This window comes from Heterodontus francisci, chromosome 3 (assembly GCF_036365525.1).
Source record: "Heterodontus francisci isolate sHetFra1 chromosome 3, sHetFra1.hap1, whole genome shotgun sequence".
NCBI classification, from domain to species: Eukaryota; Metazoa; Chordata; class Chondrichthyes; order Heterodontiformes; family Heterodontidae; genus Heterodontus; species Heterodontus francisci.
In genome coordinates, this window is record NC_090373.1 from 103,866,942 (window position 1) to 103,890,932 (window position 23,991).

Below are 23,991 nucleotides of genomic sequence, written 5' to 3' on the forward strand. Positions count from 1 at the left end.
AATGCGTGCAATGCTTCTCCCTTTTGGCTACAACCCTTCCAACACTTGTCCAGAAAAACAGAATGGAACTTATAGCTTATGTAGGGTTAGGATTGTTCAAAGCATGATTCTGAATGAATCCCCCTCTCATTCTGGCTGCTGGGTAACTCGAATAAAAGGCTGCAAACCAGAATACTTCAATTTGAATCCTAACCAGATTCATTCAGCCTTTCATCTTTTTGAAATGGAACAGTGTAAGACAACAGCTCATTACTGCCCATCCAAATACCACTAGTACCTAGTGAATAGTAGGTCCCAGCACAACTGTTTCTCTCCCACTCCCCTGCAAAATGAGTACCACATTTTAGGATGTTGAAGTGAGCAGGAAGCTACAATGATTATTTGTGTTGTTTGGTGTACTGCCTTCAGACACTCCGATCACCAACAGAAGTGAGATCAGCACCTCATGCTGGTGGTGACAAGGTAAGACATGTTTTGTTTTTTATTCTGCTGCAGGCAGCAATGTTATCCTCTGCACATTTTATCTGATCTTTTCCCATTTGTGGTTGAACCAATTCTTGCTCACATCAACTTCATAGGCTACCAAAGCTATTGACAGTCATGGAGGTGAATATGAAACAGGGCAGTTGTCATCTGCTCTCCAGGCTCAAAACCCGAGCTGGATCTTGGGAAGCAACATTGTACAATTTTACTGTTTTTTTAATTTGTTCCCAGGCTGTGGGCGTCACTGGCTATGCCAGCATTTATTGCCCATTCTTATTTGCCCTTGAGAAGGTGGTGGTGAGCCGCCTTCTTGAACTGCTGCAGACCTTGGGGTGTAGGGACACCCACAGTGCTGTTAGGAAGGGAGTTCTAGATTTTGACCCAGCAAAAGTAAAGGAACAGCGATATAGTTCAAAGTCATGATGGTGTGTGGCTTGGAGGGGAACTTGCAGGTGGTGATGTTCCCATACATCTTGTCCTTCGAGGTCCAGAGGTTTTGGGTTTGGAAGGTGCTGTCTAAGGAGCCTTGGTGCATTGCTGCAGTGCATCTTGTAGATGGTACACACAGCTGCCACTGTGCGTCAGTGGTGGAGAGAGTGAATGTTTGTGGATGGGGTACCAATCAAGTGGGCTGCTTTGTCCTGGATGGTGTCGAGCTTCTTGAGTGTTGTTGGAGCTACACTTATCCAGGCAAGTGGAGAGTATTCCATCACACTCCTGACTTGTACCTTGTAGATGGTGGACAGGCTTTGGGGAGACAGGAGGTTAGTTACTCACTGCGGGACTGCCAGTCTCTGACCTGCTCTTGTAGCCACGGTGTTCATATGGCTACTCCAGTTCAGCTTCTGGTCAATGGTAACCCCCAGGATGTTGATAGTGGGGGATTCAGCGATGGTAATGCCATTGAATGTCAAGGGGAGATTGCTAGATTCTGTCTTGTTGGAGATGGTCATTGCCTGGCACTTGTGTGGCGCGAATGTTACTTGCCACTTATCAGCCCAAGCCTGGATATTGTCCAGGTCTTGATGCATTTCTACACGGACTGCTTCAGTATCTGAGGAGTCACGAATGGTGCTGAACATTGTGCAATCGTCTGTGAACATCCCCACTTCTGACCTTATGATTGAAGGAAGGTTATTGATGAAGCAGCTGAAGATGGTTGGGCCTAGGACACTACCCTGAGGAACGCCTGCAGTGATGTCCTGGAGCTCAGATGATTGACCCCCAACAACCACAACCACAACCATCTTCCTTTGCGCTAGGTATGACTCCAACCAGTGGAGAGTCTTCCCTCTGATTCCCATTGACTCCAGTTTTGCTAGGGCTCCTTGATGCCATACTCAGTCAAATGCTGCCTTGATGTCAAGGGCAGTCACTCTCACCTCACCTCTTGAGTTCAGCTCTTTTGTCCATGTTTGAACCAAGGCTGGAATGAGGTCTGGAGCTGATTGGCCCTGGCGGAACCCAAACTGAGCATCACTGGGCAGGCTATTGCGAAGCAACTGCTGCTGCTTGATAACACTGTCGACGACACCTTTCATCACTTTACTGATGATTGGGAGTAGACTGATAGGGTGATAATTGGCTGGGTTGGATTTGTCCTGCTTTTTGTGTACAGGACATACCTGGGGAATTTTCCACATTGTTGGGTAGATACCAGTGTTGTAGCTGTACTGGAACAGCTTGGCTATGGACATGGCAAGTTCTGGAGCACAGGTCTCCAGTACTATTGCCGGAATGTTGTCAGGGCCCATAGCCTTTGCAGCATCCAGTGCCTTCAGTCGTTTTTTGATATCACGTGGAGTAAATCGGATTGACTGAAGGCTGGCATCTGTGATGCTGGGGATCGCAGGAGGAGGCCGAGATGGATCATCAACTCGGCAATTCTGGCTGAAGATTGTTGAAAATACTTCAGCTTTATCTTTTGCACTAAGTTGCTGCGCTCCCCTACCATTGAGGATGAGGATATTTGTGGAGCCACCTCCTCCTGTTAGTTGTTTAATTGTCCACCACCATTCATGACTGAATGTGGCTGGACTGCAGAGCTTAGGTCTGATATATACCTTCATGCCTGGACTCAGACTGACTGGAGTCCGACAGCACAAGACACCAGATCGCAAGCAGTGCAGATAAGAAACACTATTGTAGCAGATACCAATGCATTTGTATCTGCGCCTAACAGGTTACCACCAAAAGAAACTCATCTGTCATGGAGGATGTAGTGCTGGTTGCTATTCGCACAAAAGTTCTGCTGTCAATTCCAAACCAGAAGTATTTAGTCTGTCAGTATTGTTAAGGACAGGTCTGAGTATTAGGAACAGGAGTAGGTCTTTCAGCCCCTCAAATCTGATCTGCACCTCCACCCATTTATTTGCCTTTGCTCCATATCCCTAGATACCCTTAACTAACAAAAATCTGTTGATCTCAGTCTTGAAAGTTCCTATTGTCCCAGCATTCATCGGCTTTTGGGGCAGAGAATTTCATATTTCTACTATTCTTTGCATGACAAAGTGCTCCTGAGTGACCGAGCTCTAATTTTCAGATTATGTCCTCTTGTTCTTGACTACCCCACCAGAGAAAATGGTTTCTCTGTATCTACGCTATCAAATAATTTTAACATTTTAAACACCTTGATCAAATCACTCTGAAATCTTCTATCCTCCAAGAAATGCACACCAAGATTATGTAACTTGTTCTCATATTTTGACCCTCTATTATTCGGGTGGGGATGTAGTGCCCAAACTAGCTCAGCCTAAATGCCTGGTCTGCCACTTTCCTCATGGTGGTAAGTGAGCATGAAAATTACCAACAGTCTGAATATGGGCCCCTTTGAGCTCTAATTTATGTTTATTATTTCTTACAATGTGTTAAACAGAATTTTAAATTTAATCACATCTGTTTTAAATTAGCTTTGCTTCACGCAGATGTGACTTCTTAAAAAGCTTTAAACAGAACTATCATACCATCGTAGCTGAAAGTAAAACATAGGTTTCTATAATAATTATGTATAGAGAGAATTTTCTTTCAACTTAAATATTCTTTTGTGCTACATTAGAGATTGAATGATGAAGAGAAACAAAAATATAGAATACAGAATGGAACTATCCCTTCGGTTATTTAATTGATAGTTTTGGCTCTGTTGTCCTTCAAACTGATGTATCATGTTTTTATTCTGAATATTATCATTTTATTGTCAGTAGCAACCTGAAAGATTAATAGATTTTTGTATTCAGCAAGTTAGTGTAAATTAAGTATGCAACAAGGTATTTATGAACAATTTCTCTCTTTCCGGGAGGTTCATGCTGCTTGTACATTCTCCAGAAGGCGTGCCATCATCACTGGCCTTTTTTTCATTCACATGGATAGATAGCATCTGGTAAGTTTGACCTCAACCTGCCCAGTGGGGTGTAAACGCTGCTTTTCCTCCTACCCTGCATTGTCCTTGCTTACCATATCAGGCAGTCTCAAAAAACCTGTTGATAGTTTTCAAAATAATGTTTAAGTCATATGAATATATGAATTAGAAGCAGCAGTAGACCACTCGGCCTCTCAAGCTTGTTCCGCCATTCAACAAGATCATGGCTGATCTGATTGTAACCCCGACTCCACATTCTCACTTACCTCCGATAAAGTAACACCCCCTTGCTTATCAAGAATCTATCTACCTCTGCCTTAAAAATATTCAAAGACTCTGCTTCCACCGCCTTTTGAGGAAGAGAATTCCAAAGACTCACAACCCTCTGAGAGAAAAAATTTCTTCTCATCCCTGTCTTAAATGGGTGACCCCTTATTTTTAACCAGTGACCCCTAGTTCTAGATTCTCCCACAAGGGGAAACATCCTTTCCACATCCACCTTGTCAAGAGCCCTCAGGATCTTATATGTTTGTCACAAGATATACTGCATGAAGGTGGACAAATGTTAGGATTTGATTTTAGAAGAGATCAAGATGACTGTCAGTAATATCAGCAGACAAACATTTAGCAGGTTTGACTATTTCATAAAAGCATTAATCCATTTAAACAGAATGAATTAATACATGTATTAAAATAGTGGGCACAGGAATGTTATATAAACAGGTCAATGTTTGTCCGCTCATTGCAGCAACAGCCATTTCTAGGCTTTCAAAGTTATAAACGAGAAGTGAATATTTGACAACACAAGCAGACAAATGTGCAACATCTTCACATGATATTCCTCTATTCCATAGTTCACTGAGAAATTGCTGCATTATTGGAGGTGCTGTCTTTTAGATGAACACATAAGATGTCCTGGCATAATTCAAAGAATAGCGGGGAAGTTCTCCACTGTCTTCTTAACACTTATCCCTCAACCAACAACACCAAAAAATAGATTAATTGGATAGTCATCTTTTTTCTGTTTATGGGATTTTATTTTTATTTATTCATGGGATGTGAGTGTTGTTTGCAAGGCCAGCCTTTATTGTCCATCCTTAATTGCCCTTGAGAAGGTAGTGGTGGTGAGCTGCCTTCTGGAACTGCTGCAGTCTGTGTGGTGTAGGAGCATCCACAGTGGTGTTAGGGAGGGAGTTGCAGTGAGCTGCAGGTGCAGATAGCCACATGTTATTATGAGGCCATGTAATTACAGAGACCTGGCTCAAAAAAGGGTACAAAGGCTATCAGGACAGGATACTAAGTATTCCTGGATACAGAGTGTTCCGAAAAGACAGAGAAGGAAAGAAAAGAGGAGGGGAGGCAGTATTGATTAGGAGAATATTACAGTGCTGGAGAGAGAGAATGTCCTGGAGAGGTCAATGACAGAATCTATTTAGATAGAGGTAAGATACAATGGAGGTACCATTACACTTCTGCCTGAATCCTATCGGTCACCAAGTAGTGGAAAAATATATAGGTGTGAAATTGCAGGGAAATTACAGAGAGGTGAAAAAATTATATAGTGTTAATGGGGGAACTTTAATTATCCTAATATAGACTGGGATAGTAATAGTGTAAAGGGCAGAAAGGGTAAAGAGTTGCTGAAGTGTGTTCAGGAGAATTTTCTTGATCAGTATGTTTCCGGCCAAACAAGGAAGGAGACTTTAGAATCATAGAATCATAGAAAGTTGAAGGCACAGAAAGATGCCACTTGGCCCATTGTGTCTGTGCCAGCCGAAAAACGATCCACCTATTCTAATCCCACCTTCCAGAATCTGGTCCATAGCCCTGCAGATTACGGCACTAGAGGTGCATATCCAAACTCTTTTGAATGAGTTGAGGGTTTCTGCCTCAACTACCCTTTTACTTGGCGAGTTTCAGACCCCCAACACCCTCTGGGTGAAAATGTTTTTCCTCATCTCTCCTCTAATTTTTCTACCAATCACTTTAAATCTATGCCCCTTCGTCACTGACCTCTCTGCTTAGGTGAATAGACCCTTCACATCCACTCTATCCAGGCCCCTCCAAATGTTGGACATTTCAATCAGATCTCCCCTCAGCCTTCTCTGTTCCAAGGAGAACAACCCCAGCCTATCCAATCTTTCCTCATAGCTGCATTTTTCCAGTCCTGGCAACATCCTTGTAAATCTCCTCTGCACCCTCTCTAGTGCAATTACATCCTTTCTGTAATGAGGTGACCAGAACTGCACACAGCACTCAAGTTGTGGCCTAACCAATGAGTGATACAGTTCCATCATAACGTCCCTGCTCTTATATTCTGTACCTCGGCTAATAAAGGAAAGGATTCCATATGCCTTCTTTACCACCCTATTGATCTGTCCTGCTCCTTCAGGGATCGGTAGACATTCACTCCAAGGTCCCTCAGTTCCTCTACACTTCTCAGTATTTTCCCATTAATCGTGTATTCCTTTGCCTTGTTTGACCTCCCCAAATGCATCACTTCACACTTCACCAGGTTGAATTCCATTTGCCACTTCTCTGCCCATCTGACCAGACCATCAATATCTTCCTGCAGCCTACAACTATCCTCCTCGCTATCTACCACACGGCCAATCTTTGCGTCGTCTGTAAACTTTTTGATCATGCCCCTGACATTTACATCCAAATCGTTAATATATACCACAAAAAGCAGAGGACCCAGTACTGAGTCCTGCAGAACGCCACTGGAAACAACCCTCCAATCGCTAAAACAGCCGTCAACAATTACCCTTTGTTTCCTGCCACTGAGGTAATTTTGTATCCACCTTGCTGCATTTCTCTGGATCCCATGGGATTTTATTTTTTTAACCAGTCTGCCATGTGGGACCTTTTCAAAAGCCTTGCTAAAATCCAAGTAAACCACATCAGTTGCACTATCCCCACCTATCTTCCTTGTTACTTCTTCAAAAACTTCGATCAAGTTGATCAAACAAGATCTTCCCTTAACAAATCCATGCTGACTATCCTTGATAAGCCTGTGCCTTTCTAAGTGACAGTTTATCCTGTCTCGCAGAATAGATTCCAATAATTTATCCACTACTGAGGTTAGACTGACTGGCCTGTAATTATTCAGTCTATCCTTCGCTCCCTTTTTAAACAGAGGTACAACGTTAGCAGTTCTCCAATCCTCCGGCACCACACCTGTATCCAGTGAGGATTGGAAAATGATGGTTAGACCTTCAGCCATTTCCTCTCTTGTTTCTTTTAACAGCCTAGGGTACATTTCATCTGGCATTGATGATTTATCAACTTTCAAGGATACTAATCCTATTAATACTTCCTCTCTCCCTATGTTTATCACATCCAATACTTCACACTCCTCCTCCTTAATTACAATATCTGCATTGTTCCCGTCTTTTGTGAAGATAGATGCAAAGTATTCATTAAGAACAATACCAACATCTTCTGCCCCTACACATAGGTTACCTTTTTGGTCTTTTATGGGCCCTACTCTCTCCTTTGTTATCCTCTTATTCTTAATGTATTAATAAAACATCCTTGGGTTCACCTTGATTTTGCTTGCCAATATTCTTTCATGCCCTCTCTTTGTTTTTCTAATTTCCCTTCTGTAGTATTGAGTTCGCGGTGTTGGACATAAGCTTTCCTTTTCTGCCTTATCTTACCCAGTAGGCTGCTTGACATCCATGGGGCTCTAGGTTTGGTCATCTCACCCTTTTTCTTTGTGGCAACATGTTTACTCTGAACACCTTGAATCTCCCCTTTAAATGCCTTCCACTGTTCTGACACTGATTTACCTTCAAGTAGCTGTTTCCAGTCCACTTTCGCTAAATTACTCCTCAGTTTAGTAAAATTGGCCTTTCCCCAATTGAGAACTCTAACTCATGTTCTCTCTCTGTCCTTTTCAATAAAACTGACTGAATTATGATCACCACCACCAAAATGCTCTCCCCCTACCACCCCTTCTACCTCCCCATCTCCATTTCCTAAAACTAAGTCTCAAACAGCACCCTCTCTTGTCGGACATGCTACATACTGGCAAAAAAAGTTCTCCTGAATGCACTTCAAGAATTCTGCTCCCTCTATTCCTTTCACACTAGTTAATATTGGGGTAGTTAAAACCCCCTACTTTTACTGCCCTAATGTTCTTGCACTTCTCAGAGATTTACCTACATATCTGCTCTTCTATCTCCCTCTGACTGTTTGGGGGTCTATAGTACACTCCCAGCAGTATGATTGCTCCTTTTTGTTCCTTAGCTCAATCCATATGGCCTCATTTGACGAACCTTCCAACATATCATCCCTCTTCACAGCTGTAATTATTTCCTTGAACAAAATTGCCACAAACCCTCCTTTCCCATCCCCCTCCCTATCGCGTCTGAAAACCAGGAACGTTGAGCTGCCATTCCTGTCCCTCCTTAAGCCATATTTCTGTAATAGCTATGATATCATATTGCCACGTGTCTACCTGTGCCCTCAGCTCATCTGCTTTATTTGCTATACTCCTTGCATTGAACTAGATACCCTTGAGTACTGCCAAACTCTTTTTTTTAATTTTCTAACCTTTGTTTCCTCTGTCATCTAGACTCATCAATTAATTTTCTGCCTTCCATTTTCATTTCTGATTTTGTCCCAACTGAGTCTACCCTCGGGTCCCCATCCTCCTGCCAAACTAGTTTAAACCCTCCCCAACAGCACTAACAAAACATCCTGCAAGGAACTCAGTCCTGGCTCGTTCAGGTGCAACCCATCTGGCCTGTACGGGTCCCATCTCCCCCAGAGCCGGTCCCAATGTCCCAGCAATCTAAAGCCCTCCTTCCTGCACCATTTTTCCAGCCACGCATTCATCTGTCTGATCCTTTTATTTCTACGCTGCCTTGCGGGTGGCACTGGGAGTAATCCGGAGGTGACTACTTTTGAGGTCCTGCTTGCTAATTTCTGACATAGCTCCCTAAATTCTGACTGCAGGACCATATCCATCTTTCTAGCTATGTTGTTGGTTCCGATGTGGACCATGACTTCTGACTGTTCACCCTCTCCCTTCAGGATGCTCTGCAGCCACCCAGTGACATCCTTGACCCTGGCACCAGGGAGGCAACACACCATCCTGGATTCACGTCTGTGGCCACAGAAACGCCTGTCTGTTCCCCCTGACTATTGAATTATGGCTCATCCAATCTTCCCTGTACCCCCCTGTGCAGCTGAGTCACCCATGGTGCCATGGACTTGGCTCTGGTTGCACTCCCCACTCACTTTCCTCAATATTCAGAACTGAATACCTGTTGGAGAGTGAGATGCACTCAGGGGTCTCCTGCACTACCTGCCTAATTCTTTTTGACTGTCTGGTGGTCACCCATTCCCCCTCTCCCTGCATACTCTTAAGCTGTGGGGTGACCACATCTATAAACATGTTATCCATTGAGCTCTCATCCTCATGAATGCACCGCAGTGTCACCAGCTGCTCTCAAATTCCAAAACCCGGAACTCAAGGTGCCATAATTGACAACACTTCCTGCACAAATGGTTCTCCAGGATACGGGAAGTATCCTGGAAATCCCACATTGCACAGGAAGTGCACTCACGAGGTTGAAGCACCCCTGCCATTCCTTTAGTTATGAGTTGACCCTTTGTTACTGTTAAAAAAAAACCCTGATCAATACCACAACACCTTAGAATTATTAATAAAACCTTACTAGTACTTATAAATCCTACTAAAGATCAATACAGTTCACGAGTTAAAATAAACCTTACTCAATAAAATACTCACCAGCTACTCGTTCAAAATACTCACCAGCTACTCACTTGTTCAAAATAGTCACCAGCTACTTACTTGTTCTAAAGTTATACTTCTCTTGATTACGCAGATATGTAGACCTTCCAACTGATAATAGACATTACCAATGCTAATAAAGCTTGCCAATTCTAATAAACCTTACTACTATTAGTAAACCTTACAAATACTGATAACCCCTAATAATACTTAATACAGCTTATGTATTAAGTTGTCTGAATTTGCGCAAATTCACTCCCTGCTGGTCTCTTTTTTTTCACTCTATTATAAATTATAAATTCTGCTTTCGTTTTTAGTTTATATAATACTGAATCGATCAAGTCTTATTTTATATTCGATTAATTAAGATTAGATAAATTAAAAGCTTACCTGTATACTCACCCCGGAGGCTTTCTGTTCCCCTGCTCTCTCTGTCAACTGTGATGTCACTCTGATGTCACTTTTCGATTTTACCCCTGCTGCTCTCCCGCCGTGCTCTCTCTCTCTCTCTGGTCTCCGACTGTCCTTTTTGGCATGCTTTTTAAAGCTCTGCTCCCACCATGCTCTCTCACTCCCTGTCTCTCTCTCTCTCTCTCTCTCTCTCTCTCTGGTCCTCTCTGCCTCTCTCTCTCTGGTCTTCTCTGGATCTAGTTCTGAAGAATGAGGTAGATCAAGTGTCAGTACAATAACATTTGGGAACAGTGATCATAGTATCATAAGGTTTAGGTTTGTGATGGAAAAGGACAAGTCATTATTTAGAAAAAAAATACTTAATTGGAGGAAGGCCAATTTTAGGGGAACAAGAACGGATCTGGCACAGTTAAACTAGAATCAAAGATTGGCAGGCAAATTGTAATAGAACATTGGGCTGCCTTTAAAGGTCAGATAGATCAGGTATAGTCAAGGTACATTCCCACGAGAGGAAAATATAGGACAATCAAATCCAGAGCCCCCTGAATGATGCAAGAGATAGGGAGTAAGATGAAGCAGAAAAAGCATGCGTTTGACAGATGTCGGGGTAATAATACAAGTGAGAACCGAGATGAATACAGAAAATTCAGAGCGGAAGTGAGAAAGGAAATAAGAGAGGCAAAGAGAGAGTATGAGAAGAGACTGGCAGCTAACATAAAAGGGAATATAAAAGTCTTTTATAGGCATATAAATAGTAAATTGATAATAAGAGGACGGGTGGAGCCAAGTAGTGACCAGTAAAGGGATCTATGCATGGGGGCAGTGGGCATGGCTTAGCTACTAAATGAGTACTTTGCATCTGTCTTTATCAAGGAAGAAGATGCTGCCAAAGTCATAATGAAAGAGGAGATAGCTGAGACACTGAATGGGCTAAAAATTGATTTTAAAAAAGGAGGTATAAGGATGGCTGGCTGTACTTAAAGTTGATTTAAGTCACCAGGGCCAGATGGGATGCATCCATCTGAGGATGCTGAGAGAAGTAAGGGTGGAAATTGCGAAGACACTGGCTATAATCTTCCAATCCTCCTTAGATACAGGGGTGGTGCCAGAGGATTGGAGAATTGCAGATGTTACACCTTTGTTCAAAAAAGGGTGTAAGGATAAGCCCAGCAACTACAGGACAGTCATTTTAACTTTGATGATAGGAAAGCTTTTAGAAACAATAATCCAGAACAAAATTAAGTCACTTGGACAAGTGTGGATTAACTAAGGAAAGCCAGCACAGATTTGTTAAGTGCAAATCATGTTAAACTAACTTGATTGAGTTTTTTGATGAGCTAACAATGAGGGTTGATGAGGATAATGCAATTGATGTGGTGTATATGGACTTCCAAATGGCATTTGATAAAGTGCCACATAATAGGATTGCCAGCAAAGTTGAAGCCCATGGAATAAAAGGGACAGTGGCAAAATGACTGTGAGGTTAGCTGAGTGACAGGAATCAGAGAGTAATGGTGAACATTTGTATTTTGGCGTGGAAGAAGGTATACAGTGGGGTTCACCAGTGATCATTACTTCTCTTGATATATATATTAATGACCTAGACTTGGGTGTACAGGTCACAATTTCAAAATTTGCAGGTGATACAAAACTTGGAAGTATTCTGAATTGTGAGAAGGTTAGTAATAGATTTCAAAAGGATGTAGGCAGTCTGGTGGAATGGGCAGACACATGGCAGGTGAAATTTAATACAGGGAAATGTGAATTGATACATTTTTGGAAGAAGAACAAGAGGAGGCAGTATAAAATAAAGGGTACCATTCTAAAATGGATTGGACAGACCCTGGGGGTGGGTTATGTGCACAGATTGGTGAAGGTTTGAGGGCAGATTGAGCAAGTGGTTAGAAAGGCATCCAGGATCCTGGGCTTGATAAATAGAGGCATAGAGTACTACCAGCATTGAGTGACCCATCTCCTGACTCCCCAAAGCCTGTCCACCATCTACAAGGCACAAGTCCGGAGTGTGATAGAATACTCTCCATTTGCCTGGATGGGTGCAGCTCCAACTCCCAAGAAGCTCGACACCATCCAGGACAAAGCAGCCCACTTGATTATCTCCCCATCCATCACCTTAAACAATCACTCCCTCCATCACCGACGCACAGTGGCAGCAGTGTGTACCATCTACAAGATGCACTGCAGCAACTCACCAAGACTCCTTTGACAGCACCTTCCAAACCCTCAACGTCTTCAACGTAGAAAAGCAAGGGCAGCAGATACATGGGAACATCACCACCTGAAAATTCCCTTCCAAGCCACACACCATCCTGAATTGGAAATATATTGCCGTTCCTTCACTGTCATTGGATCAAAGTCCTGGAGCTCCCTCCCTAACAGCATTATGGGTGTACCCACACCAGATGGATTGCAGTAGTTCAAGAAGACAGGTGAGGACGAGGTCAAGTATGTTTTCCCTCTTGACGGTTCCGTCCCAACCTGCTGCAGACACAGTCTAGCAGCTATGTCCTTTAGGACTTGGCCACCTCGGTCAGTAGTGGTGCTATCACACCACTCTTGGTGATGGACATTGAAGGCTCCCACCCAGAGTGCGTTCTGCACCTTTGCCATGTGGGCACCTGAGGAATTGGGAAAGGAACTGAATACTGAAGAAACAATGATCATTGATTAAACAGCTAAAGATGATCGGTCCCTTATATCCAGTGCAGCACCTGAGGCTTCTTTGGCTTCTCTGCTGTGTGCCTTTCAGAATTTTCAATCTGAGGGGGCCAGGTGCAAGCCTCACAGACAAAATGTTCTAGTGACCCTGCGTTTGGTATCACCTGGCATGCCTGCAGCAAAGTTATGTAAAGGGCTCCCATATGGTTCTCCCACTTCATTGCCATCCTTTGCTCCTACCTGCTGCAGGCACAGTGCTTCCTCAATGCACCCCAGGAGATCCCTAGGCATTGTAATGGGAATGGAGACCTGACATCGGACACCCTGCAACTTTTTCTTTTCCTTTGCACCTGGGAACTGAGAATTCCCTAGGTTAATGCAGGGGACCTTGGGCTCAAAATTCCACTGTTTCAGCTAACTGAAAATTGCCAGTTAAGATAAGCACAATGCTCTTCAACAGATGACAAATTTCACAATCCAAATCATCTACATACCCTAAATAAAAGCAATTACTGCGGATGCTAGATATCTGAAATATAAACAGAAAGTGTTAGAAATACTCAGAAGATCCAGCAGCATCTGTGGAGAGAGAAACAGAGCCAATGCCGCGAGTCGGATATGACTCTTGCTCAGAACTGGATCTGAGGAAGAGTCATATCCGACTCGAGGCGTTGGCTTTTTTCACTCTCCACAAATGCTGAGTATTTCCAGCACTTTCTGTTTTTGTTTCATCTATATACCTTGCTGTACAATGAACAGAATGTAACATAGCACCTGAAGGACATTTTTAGGGAGCAGTTATATTGTCATTTTCATTTTGAGACAGAATGGTTGCAGTGTTGTACATCAATGCAAAAGCGGCAACATAACTCGAGTATAAACTCAGGATCTGGCTCTTCAATGCACCAAAGCCAAGCTATGTGACCATCTCACACCATTTGGAATTTTATATATTATTCAAAAATTGAACCAATAACAGTGGAAGATTTTGGCCCAGAATTTGTTGTTTTAATGATAGCAAAACTGTGAGCTCTCACCATCATTACTGCGTAACTCTGACAGCAACTTCTGGCAGCTGTAGATGCGCAGTTAAACTTGGAAATGTGAAAGTTGTTGTCAGGAATACTTTGTCCCTCTATAGGATGAACTGTTGCAGTCTTTGCAGAGGCAATTAACACAGAATCAGTGATTTGATGTGAACTTCAACTTTTTACACATCATTCCTATTGTAAAAACTATAAACAATGTTAAGCCTTGTTTATTCAGGAGTAACTGAGTTTTTAACAGCATACTAAGTCATTATTATTGCTGAACAACCTCACTGGCCTGGAAAAGTAAATTTTGCAAGTGTGAAGTCTCATTTCCTCAGAAGAACATTTAAAAATTACATGATTTTTAAAATTACTATTTTTTGAAAAAGTTTATTTGTGATGTTTCAGCTTCTCCCTTAATCCAATGTGTATGGCCCAATCTAAATTTTGCTTTGTGTAAAATTATTAAAATGTAAATTGTATTCCATGCTTTTTACTTGCTGTATTGCTGTCTGTGGGAATTTTGATTGGCTGATCAGCTTGCCTCCTGCCTAGCCTGAGGCTGGACATCACAGTTCCCCTATAAATGGCACCAAATTCAAAGAGGAAGTCTACACTCCAGAGCCTGCTAAATCTTTCTGGGGGACTTTTTGTGAGGCCAGAAGCAAGTGCCGTCCCTTCGCCGCTGACAGCAAAATCCAGCCAAAGCTGGACTGTGGTTATTTCTGCTGATTGTGACTTTGAGGAAATTAGCATGATGTGACAATCTCTGTAGTGTTATATAATCATTGCACAGCTGACAGGTTAAAGCATGTCAGTGGAATTATAAACTACAGTTAATAATCCTCATTCACTGCATGAATCCTAATCCTGCTCAGCGCCATTCGCATTCACATCTTTATTTTTCTTACAAAATTATTTCATGTTAATCTAGATTCAACCATATATTTGTAGGGGCCACATTTACTGTTGGTTACCTCATTTTACAGGAATGAGTCTGGCAGTTTGATGAAATTTAAACAGAGTTATGATGTTGTGATCCACACTAAAATTTGTAAATTTCACATAAGAGTTAACTTGACCTGGCATATACTATGTGGAGACACTAGCCTCTCTAAAGAGATGCACTTTTAATATTGTATTTCAAGCCTGATCTATGGGTCTGTATCAGCAATACTGCATGATTAAATTAGAAGCAAATGTTTCCAGAACATTTGTTTATTATGGTGTTTTGTGTTATTTTGGCACTTTTTTTGGCTTTCGGAATCACTAATATCATAACAATACATTGTAGAAGAAAACTGTCTGTCACAAATTAACAGCACGTGCTGATACATCTGAGTTCACCTATGTTCAGTCAACAGAGAAAGACAAGAGTACACAGGTGAAAATGGAACAGGTAGCTGAGTGGTTCAATGGGTAAATACATTGTCCTTTCATCTCCTGACACCCATGTTGAATCCAGACCTGACTGATGGACAAATGCCTGCTCATTCTGCAGTCTATGAGGTTCCTAACTGAAATGAATTTGGACAATCACTACCCTGTTTTTAGTGGGTGAGTCCCACAACAAAAGACAGTCCATTTTTCAGCAAAAACAAAATGGTGCTAAATTGGCAATCTTACATAAAGAAGACCAAAGGAATAATCAGTTTGAGAAATCGAAAAATCAAACTGGTACACAGTAACAAATGCTCTTTTCTATATATCTTTCTTCCCCAGTTCTGTCCCATTTTCTCCCTGCCTGAACCCATGGTTCCACAAGTACCTCACCCAATTGGCCATTCTTTATTTATGAGCCTCAATGGGTTTTTTTGGTTATTCAACAATTGAAGGAATGAAAGCTGAACCGAATCATGTCCACATCTCATATAAATAGTGAACAGGAGTGCGATCCCAAGATAACTTTCTCTTCCCTAGACCAGGCCAATGGCGCCCATATTGCCACTCCCAGTTGAGATCAGTTAATTCCAATTAACTAAAGCCAACCAGCAAACAAACCTGAGATCTTCCCCACTGTGTGATGCAAACATATATTGTCTTTAACAATTAAGAATAGGGGAAGATTAGCAATTGCTTTTCCATGCTGAAGTTAAGGAACATTGTCGCAGCAATATAAATGGAGATTTATACTGAACCTGGCTGTGCTAAATTTAGCTTATGCCTAAGCTGAGGGCATTCAACACTGACACTAGAAGGGAAGAATTCCTCTGTACACTATGTGTGGCTAAATCATTAATAGGCTTTTAAAGATTTATGGTTTCACTAAGCCTAGTGCACAGATGAAATCTTTCTCCAGTGTGGTGAAAACTGGGAAGCCTTCTGTTCCCTACATAAAAATTCCTCACCTTGAAAAGCACAAGAAATTTCTTGAAAACAAATTTGAGTTCTACCTGATGGCTCAGTTAATTAAATGCACTGCCTGGCATGAAACTAAGCCATATAGGTCAGGAAGGTTCAATGTCAAATGTTGATCTGTGCTAGATCAGTTGATCTCAGCTAAAGTGCCAGAAGGGGAATTACAGTTTGCAGAATCATGTAGAGAATGGGGATGCATATGCTGTCCTGGTTTAGCAGTTAAATGCATTTCCATGCATTTTTTTATATTTATTAAAAGAAAATATTTCTGGGATTGAGTGCTGCACACAATCAAAAAGAATTAAAACGGTAAGGGTGCCTGGCACATCCAGCTATCCCACTGGCACTCAAATTGTTGTCTTAGTAATAAAGTACAGTTTGAATTATTGTCCTTAAGATGACAAGGACTGCATGAGGGATTTCTTTGTGGGAGGGATTGTAGGAGCTAAGGGAGTTGCCGATCCCCAGCAGACAGAGTTTGACAGTTCACAGACCTTGCTCTGTGTGAACGTTTGTCTCCATCAGAGACATGAAGTACTGGAAGATTCCCTTTAACAGGCAGATTCCCTGCTTCTGCTCTTTCACACTTCCAGATAACAGCTGTGATTGATGGAGAAGGAGAAAGGTGTACTGATCACAGATTTATGGAGCCAATTTGTCTATTCTCTGTGGGTTGATTAAATTCATAAAAATACAGCTGTGTCAATGTACACATTTAATATAATCAAGATTGCTAATTGTTACTTACTTTCAAAGTTCCAACAGAAATTGTTTCTTGCAGAGTAAGCACTTTAGTCGCCAGTCTTCGTTTAAACAAGTCTGGTTCATTAGCAAGTTTTGAATCAAGCCCAGCCTTTTGGGAACAAAATTTGAAATTATTTCAGAATATTTGTTCAATATTTTGGTGCCCATGTGACTGTCAGGCCAGACACTGACTATTAATACAGTCCATCTTATCATGTGTTAATCTTCACACTGAACAACAGTCATTTCTTCACTCCAAGAACAATTTTCAATTGATCAACAGGATACTTTACAGTTGATATATACCTTATTTTAATATTAGTATACATTCTGGTCTAATGCTACTGGAATTAGCATCAATTATGTTTTCCTGCAACTCTATCAATTCTTCTAGTTTCTCCCTCAGTGAGGATTTGAATGTTGTTTTATGAAGTAATACAACAGTGACAGATTGCATCTATGCATGATGGAATTGCGAATACAACCTTTACTTTGTGCAATATTGCACAATTAACATAATTTCAAAAAGAGGAGAAAATTAAAAATAAGATAAAATAATCAAAATATTTGACTAGTCAGTCACCAAAATCACTAAAGTTAAAAATGCAATTATTTTAATTAATATAAGATTCAGGATTTAATTAGTATCATGTGTAGAACGAGCCAGTTATTGGACACCTTGTAAATGAGAACATTTATCTAAGAGAAACGTTTCATTGCTTGTACATTCTTCAGCAGCTGCTCAATAGGAATGATTAGATAAATGGAGGATTGGTTTATCAGTGGCAAGTTTAGCTACTACTGGGAACTCCTAAGGTATCTTGTATGAAAATTTAACAAATAATTGGAAAATGGCCAAGATGGAAAGAAATCGTACAAAAGGTGAATACATTTACATTACTCATGCTGTGATTTTAATGTTAGCTGGACTGTCCTGATACAGTAATGTAAACTGATTAAGAGATAATTTCAGCACCCAGCAAGGTATTGATGTGAGAAACTAGGTTGGGAATGTAGGCACTTAAGTACTTTTACTAGTTTTAATGTGCTCATGACTCTTTGACTCTGTTGATACCTCCCGTCATCTGACACTCCATTAAAAGTTTTGGCTTCATCCCTTTTGTTAATGCTAATCCTGGCACAAGCTTTACAGAATTTTTAAGATAGCACAAATTTACTATTTCTCCTCCCAGCTTGGCATGCACTGATTTGGCAAGTTTTTTTTTATAAACCAAGCAACAGTCAAGTAAATTAAATCCAGCTATATTGAATCATTTGTGTGTGTCACTCAAATTTAAAGAAAACAGCACTTTAGGAACATGAGTTACATTTTCTTACTGGAAAAATGATCAAAAGAAAAAATATTGGGAATAAACATCAAGTTCAAGCAATTGCTTTGTGAGAAGAGTTTAAGCCTAAGGCAATTTGTCAACTATAGTAGACCATTCTAAGAATTGTCTTTGCAGCAGTTTGCACTAATCTGATGCAGAGAACACACAACAGGAAGTTGGGTTAACTCCTGCAGTTTGAGCTGTTCTGCTGTATTTTGATTATTGGCAGATTTGTCAGTTTGTAAATTGCACATTCCTCAGAAGTGTAGAATGATAATGGAATGATGTGTGACTGGCTAAGGAGGTTGACAGCCTTTCAGTTCCCACCAGTTACTTATGAATAGTTGGCACAAAGAAGTTGACTTGTAAGGTAAAAGCAACAAAAAAATTGCACATCATCAAATTCTTAACAAATATTACACTATAGTTCCAATAATAAAGATATAAGCATAATCTGGAACACAGAGCCAGCTCGTGTTACCTTTTAAAGGGTCTCTGAGGGACTGCCCCAGAGCTGTAATTGGCTGCCATCTGACTTCCGTTAGGGTGTGAGGGGTTCAGTAGAGTGAGTGAATGAGGGGTCTGTGTAATCCCACTCAATGTTAACCAGAACCCTGATTAATTCCTCTAACAAATTGCTCTTTTTATCCACCTTCAGCAAATTTTTTATCTAAGATAAAGCAGCCCGCTTGATAAAGACAAAGCAGCCTCCTTGATTGTCACCCCATCCACAAACATTCACTCCCTCCACCTCCGATGCACTGTGGCAGCAGTATCTTTTTTTAAGTGATTTGTTTGAGAGTTAAGTATTGGCCAGGACTACTTCCCTGCTCTTCAACTTGGTGCCATGGGATCCTTTACGTTCACTTGAGGGGGCAGCCATGACCTCAGTGTCGCATTTCATCTGAAAGACGGCATCTCTGAAGAGCTGGACTGTCAGCCTCAACTTTTGTGCTCACATTTCCTGGAGTGGAACCTGAACCCACAAGCTTCTGACACAGTGTTGAGAGTGATACCCACTGAGCCACAGCAAAGGGAGGTGTTTAGCTTAGATAGGTTAATTTTATGATCAGGTACTATGCCCCTGGGAATGAACCTATGGCTTAGTTTTAGCATCCTCCCCTCTGAGTCAGACAGTCCAAGCGAGTGAAGACTAGAACATGGTCTCGAAGTATTGATCGACATCCAGCAAGATAATTGTATCCAGATGGAATGACCACTGCTTCAGCATAGTATTCCCACCTCCAAGTCAGAAGGGTCCCACTCCAGACTATCTCATGGAGTCGGCTCTGAATACGGGTTGATGTCCAGCGGGATACATGCCTCCAATGAGTGAGAGCCCCCCATTGTAAGGGGGATGACAACCCCCATAATAAAGGGTCAGTGAGGTGCTTTAGCTTTGGTTGCAGCTACCTAGGAGAAGGTAGTTTGAATACAAAACCTGTGAGAAAGATAACTGGAAATCACTTTTGCTATTTTTTCTTAATAAGTGGCTCAAGAATCTCAAGTATGAGATTTGTGACAGAAGCTGCCCTGGAGCAGAATACAATGGATGGACAAATTATGTCCCCAGTTGCAGCCAGCGCAAACAGCAACAGTTAGTGTGTTAAATTGGGTGGTATACTGCAGCATTCCTGTTAAAAGATTAATGATTAGTTTATTGGAATATTATTTGCAGGTGATTGCCAGGAAATTTCTATGACTTGTATGTAACATGTCTGAGTATTTAAAAAAAGGCATGAAATGTCAATTTTATCCACAATAATGGCCTGGAGATGTATCAGAAATGACAGGGTCACTGCCCTGATTTTGAAGTCAGACAATGATTCACATGTGTCCAGTCTGTGTGAATAAGGGAGTGAGTAACAACTTAGCAAGGCCAAGACCAATGACACAGATGTAAATTGCCCTGAAAAGGATGTGGTTTATATTCTTACAATAAGTGAGAACAAGGACCCAAAATAAACACTGAGAGGAAGGCACCACCCAGTGGCATGTTTAGGTAGTTTGTGCTTTTGGCTTTCCCTATCTCACCTCTAAATGATCAATTCTGAGACTGTCATTTACCTCAGAAGCATCAAAGCTTTTAGTCCTTGTGGGCTAATTTGGTGCATACCATGAAGCCTCAAAGGCCACAGACTTGAAATTTGAATCTATATTCCAATTAATTTATATATGTCTCAATCTGTGGATAGCAACATGGAGTTCAAATTCAGAATGTATTCCTTAACACAGCAAGCTTAAGAACAGCTTTCCCTAAACTTTCAAGCTCATAAAGGTGAAACAGAAAAATCTAGCAGGCAAGAAATATATGCAAAATAGAACTGAGTTACCTTCTTGATCAGGTTGCCAAGACTTGGACTTGGCCTATGGGCTGCAGTATGGATTTTTCAATTTAAGTTGCCAATCTAAAGGCACATGCTAACACAAAATTCACCCTCCCTCCATTTCACCCACATTGTTTTCCTCTTACTTCTTGAAATAGAGATGGATTTATAGCAAAGTCTACTCTTTTCTAAATAATTCCAATCATGGCAACAATATGATACACTCACTTGTAGGTTTAGACTCCAACCTAAGTGGCTGAATTCTTTTTAGAAAGCAGTGGGTGTGATGCATCACAATATGAAGAAACTCACTGCTGTCAAGATCACAAGGTAGGTTTGGATGGAAAACGTCATTTGATCTTATTCTTCCAGAATACCAAATCTGCCATCCTCCCATTACAGCATCTAGTTGCTTCTTAAATGAACCTAGAATCCTGATCTTAACTTACTCCAGCAGTTGAACACTCTCTATAAAGAAAAGCTTCTGACGTTCTCCTTAACCTACCATACACAACCCTGACTCTCTTCCTTCTTTGTTTAGGTCCTGTGAGGTATCTGAACACATTTATTGTTCCTGACATGCTTTCTCTATCTTGCTAAGTATCTCAAATATCTTTATAAGGCCCCCTCTGAGATGTATTATCTAATATTGTGAACATGTGCCATAATGCTCCTAAGCAGTATCCAGTGTTGGGTTAGTTGTACCAAGATTTGAGAAAGTTAATTTTTGATCATAACAAACTTTAGAAAATAAGACCAAAGAATGGTCCAGTCTTCTGTTGATTCCAAGAAGCACTTATCATCTCACTGTGAAAGTTCAATATAGTGATCAGTGACCTAGCATGACAGTAAGGGAAAGGAAGATGGTAACCTTCACATAACCCTTTCTGTTAAGTGCTCCATCAACAAAGCAACCAAATGCCAATCAATGACCTACCCAAAGCAGCACATTCAGCATTCCTAACAAGACAATTCTTTTTGGGGCCAACATCAAATGCAAGACATAGGTCCACATCTGACATCTCTACATAGGAGACCTCTCGTCTGCCATTTATTGCTCATCGCTAATTGCCCTTGATAATGTGATGGTGAGCTGATTTCTTGAATCTTTGCTGTCCTTGGAGTGTGGGTACACCCACAGTGCTGTTAGGGAGGGAGTTCCAGGATCTTGACCCAGTGATAGTGAAGGAACGGTGATATAGTTCCAAGTCGGGAAGGTGTGTGACTTGAAGGAGAACTTGCAGGTGGTGGTGTTCCCTTGTCCCTGCTGCCCTTGTTTTTATAGGTGATAGAGGTCGTGGGTATGGAATGTGCTGTTGAAGGAGACTTAGCAAGTTGCTGCAGTGCATCTTGGACTCCGGAACAACTTCTCTTTAGATGTGAACTCTTGAGTATCATACGCCATCCCAATGAAAGTGGTGAGTTTACGATTATTAATGTTTATAAACCTCAAAACTTTGTCTGGCCCAAACTAGGTTTACCAAATCATAGCTGCCCTTCAATATGGGTTGGAGACTTTAGGAGCCATCACACAACCTAGGGATATGACAACAATAATGCCACAGATGAACAGCTCCTTGAATGGACCTTGAAAAATACTTACCTTTCAATATGATGCAACCAGGAACATTCCATTCTGCTAACTGGAGAAAGACTGCTCTCCAGACCTGTGCTTTGTGTTCAATGACCAAAATATAGTATATGGAAATAATAGCTAAAATGGTTCAACAAATTCCTGAAAATGCAGTGAAATATCAACCTCCTTAAGGTAGTCATGAAAAAGAACATCACTGTTAGCTACAGGAAAGCCTAAAATCCCTGCTGGTCAGCTGCCAATGAGGCAATTCTAGTGGAACACAGGACAACAGGTAAAGCTTCTGCTGCAACTATATTCTTGGGATCACTGAATTCTATGAGAGTGACGGGCAATAGCCAGGTAAACGCTAGATTTCATAAACTCGAGCTAGGAAATCTGGAAACTTTTCCGTAACCTTACTGGTTATAACTCATTCCAAAGTAGAGCCCCACACATCACAACTGACGTAATTGGCACCCAGAATTCCAAGATCCATGCAGTTCAGTATCAAAAAAGGAAAGTAAAAAGTAAGCTGTTTTGCTCCCTTTTCAACTGCCAACCTATTTATCAAGGCCATTCACAAGTGGTTAAAGCTTTGACAATTCCCAAATTTGGCAAAACTACAGGCTCAGGTGTCACCTTCTCACAAGAACACAAGAAATAGCAGCAGGTGTAGACCATATGGCCCATCGAGCCTGCTCCGCCATTCAATACGATCATGGCTGATCTTTGGGCTTCATCTCCACGTTCCCGCCTGCTCGTAATAGCCCTTGATTCCCTGAGAGACTAAAAATCTGTCTATCCCAGCCTTAATTTCCCTCTGGGCTGGAGAATTCCAAAGATTCACAACCCTTTGAATGAAGTAATTCCTCCTCATCTCAGTCCTCAATGATTGGCCCCTTATCCTGAGACTGTGCCCTCATGAATTCCACTCAGAATTCCTGAAGAACCTGGGGCCACATGACCTCAGCTGGCTGTTGTGCTTTTTATAAACCTCTGGCAAGATACCAAGTCAACATGCAATGGTCATTATCAGCCTGAAATTAGAGAAAACAATCGATCACCTGAAAAACTGATATCATTGCTGTGCAATGTGTACAAGCTTCTGAAAAGGACGTTACTCCAATAACTCATGCCATTCTTCAAGGATTACATCCCTAAGCAGCGAGAAGGGTTTAGATCTGGATGGACACCTGAGACCAGGTAACTGTGCTCTCGACCCACATCGAAGCTGGATATCAGCATAGGCTCAAAACAGCACTAGCATTAGTAGATTTGTCTGCAGCATGAGTCAGGATGGATTGACTACTGTTGAAAGTGTCTCGAATAGTATGCTGCAAATCAGCATCGTGCATACGAACAGTCATGCTCACCAACTGCAAGTTCTGCATACATTTCACAAAGCAGATTTGCAGACCTCAACATCTGAACAACAGACTCCAGAGTGATCCCTTACCAACCCAGTCAAGGAAAGTTGGATAAGTGGATGACCTTGTGCTAACCATCCAAGCAAGAACAATTGCCCAACTGGCACACAGCATGCAGAAGACTTGAAAATACTTAAGAACTATGACATGTTCTGCACAAATCCTCAGAAAACGCTTGTCTCTACATTTTATTTGAGCAACCGGCATGCAAAGAAGCACCCGAGTGCTCCCTTCTCTGGTATCAGACTCCAGCTCAAAGACATCACAAATTGTCTTGTAGTGCTTGACATTCTGTCAACATCTGATGAAAACAGCATGCTGAAGACTAGCAGCAACTTAATCCACAATTTAACTGGAACCATCTGGGATTTCCTGGGGCTTTCCCACAATGCATTACTGAGTCTGCATCTATTACAAGGTGTGTGACCCATCACTGTGGCACCTGAAGAAAGGAACACTGTAGCCTGGCCCCAGCGCCCATGGATTGAAGTGTCTGTGGGAGTCC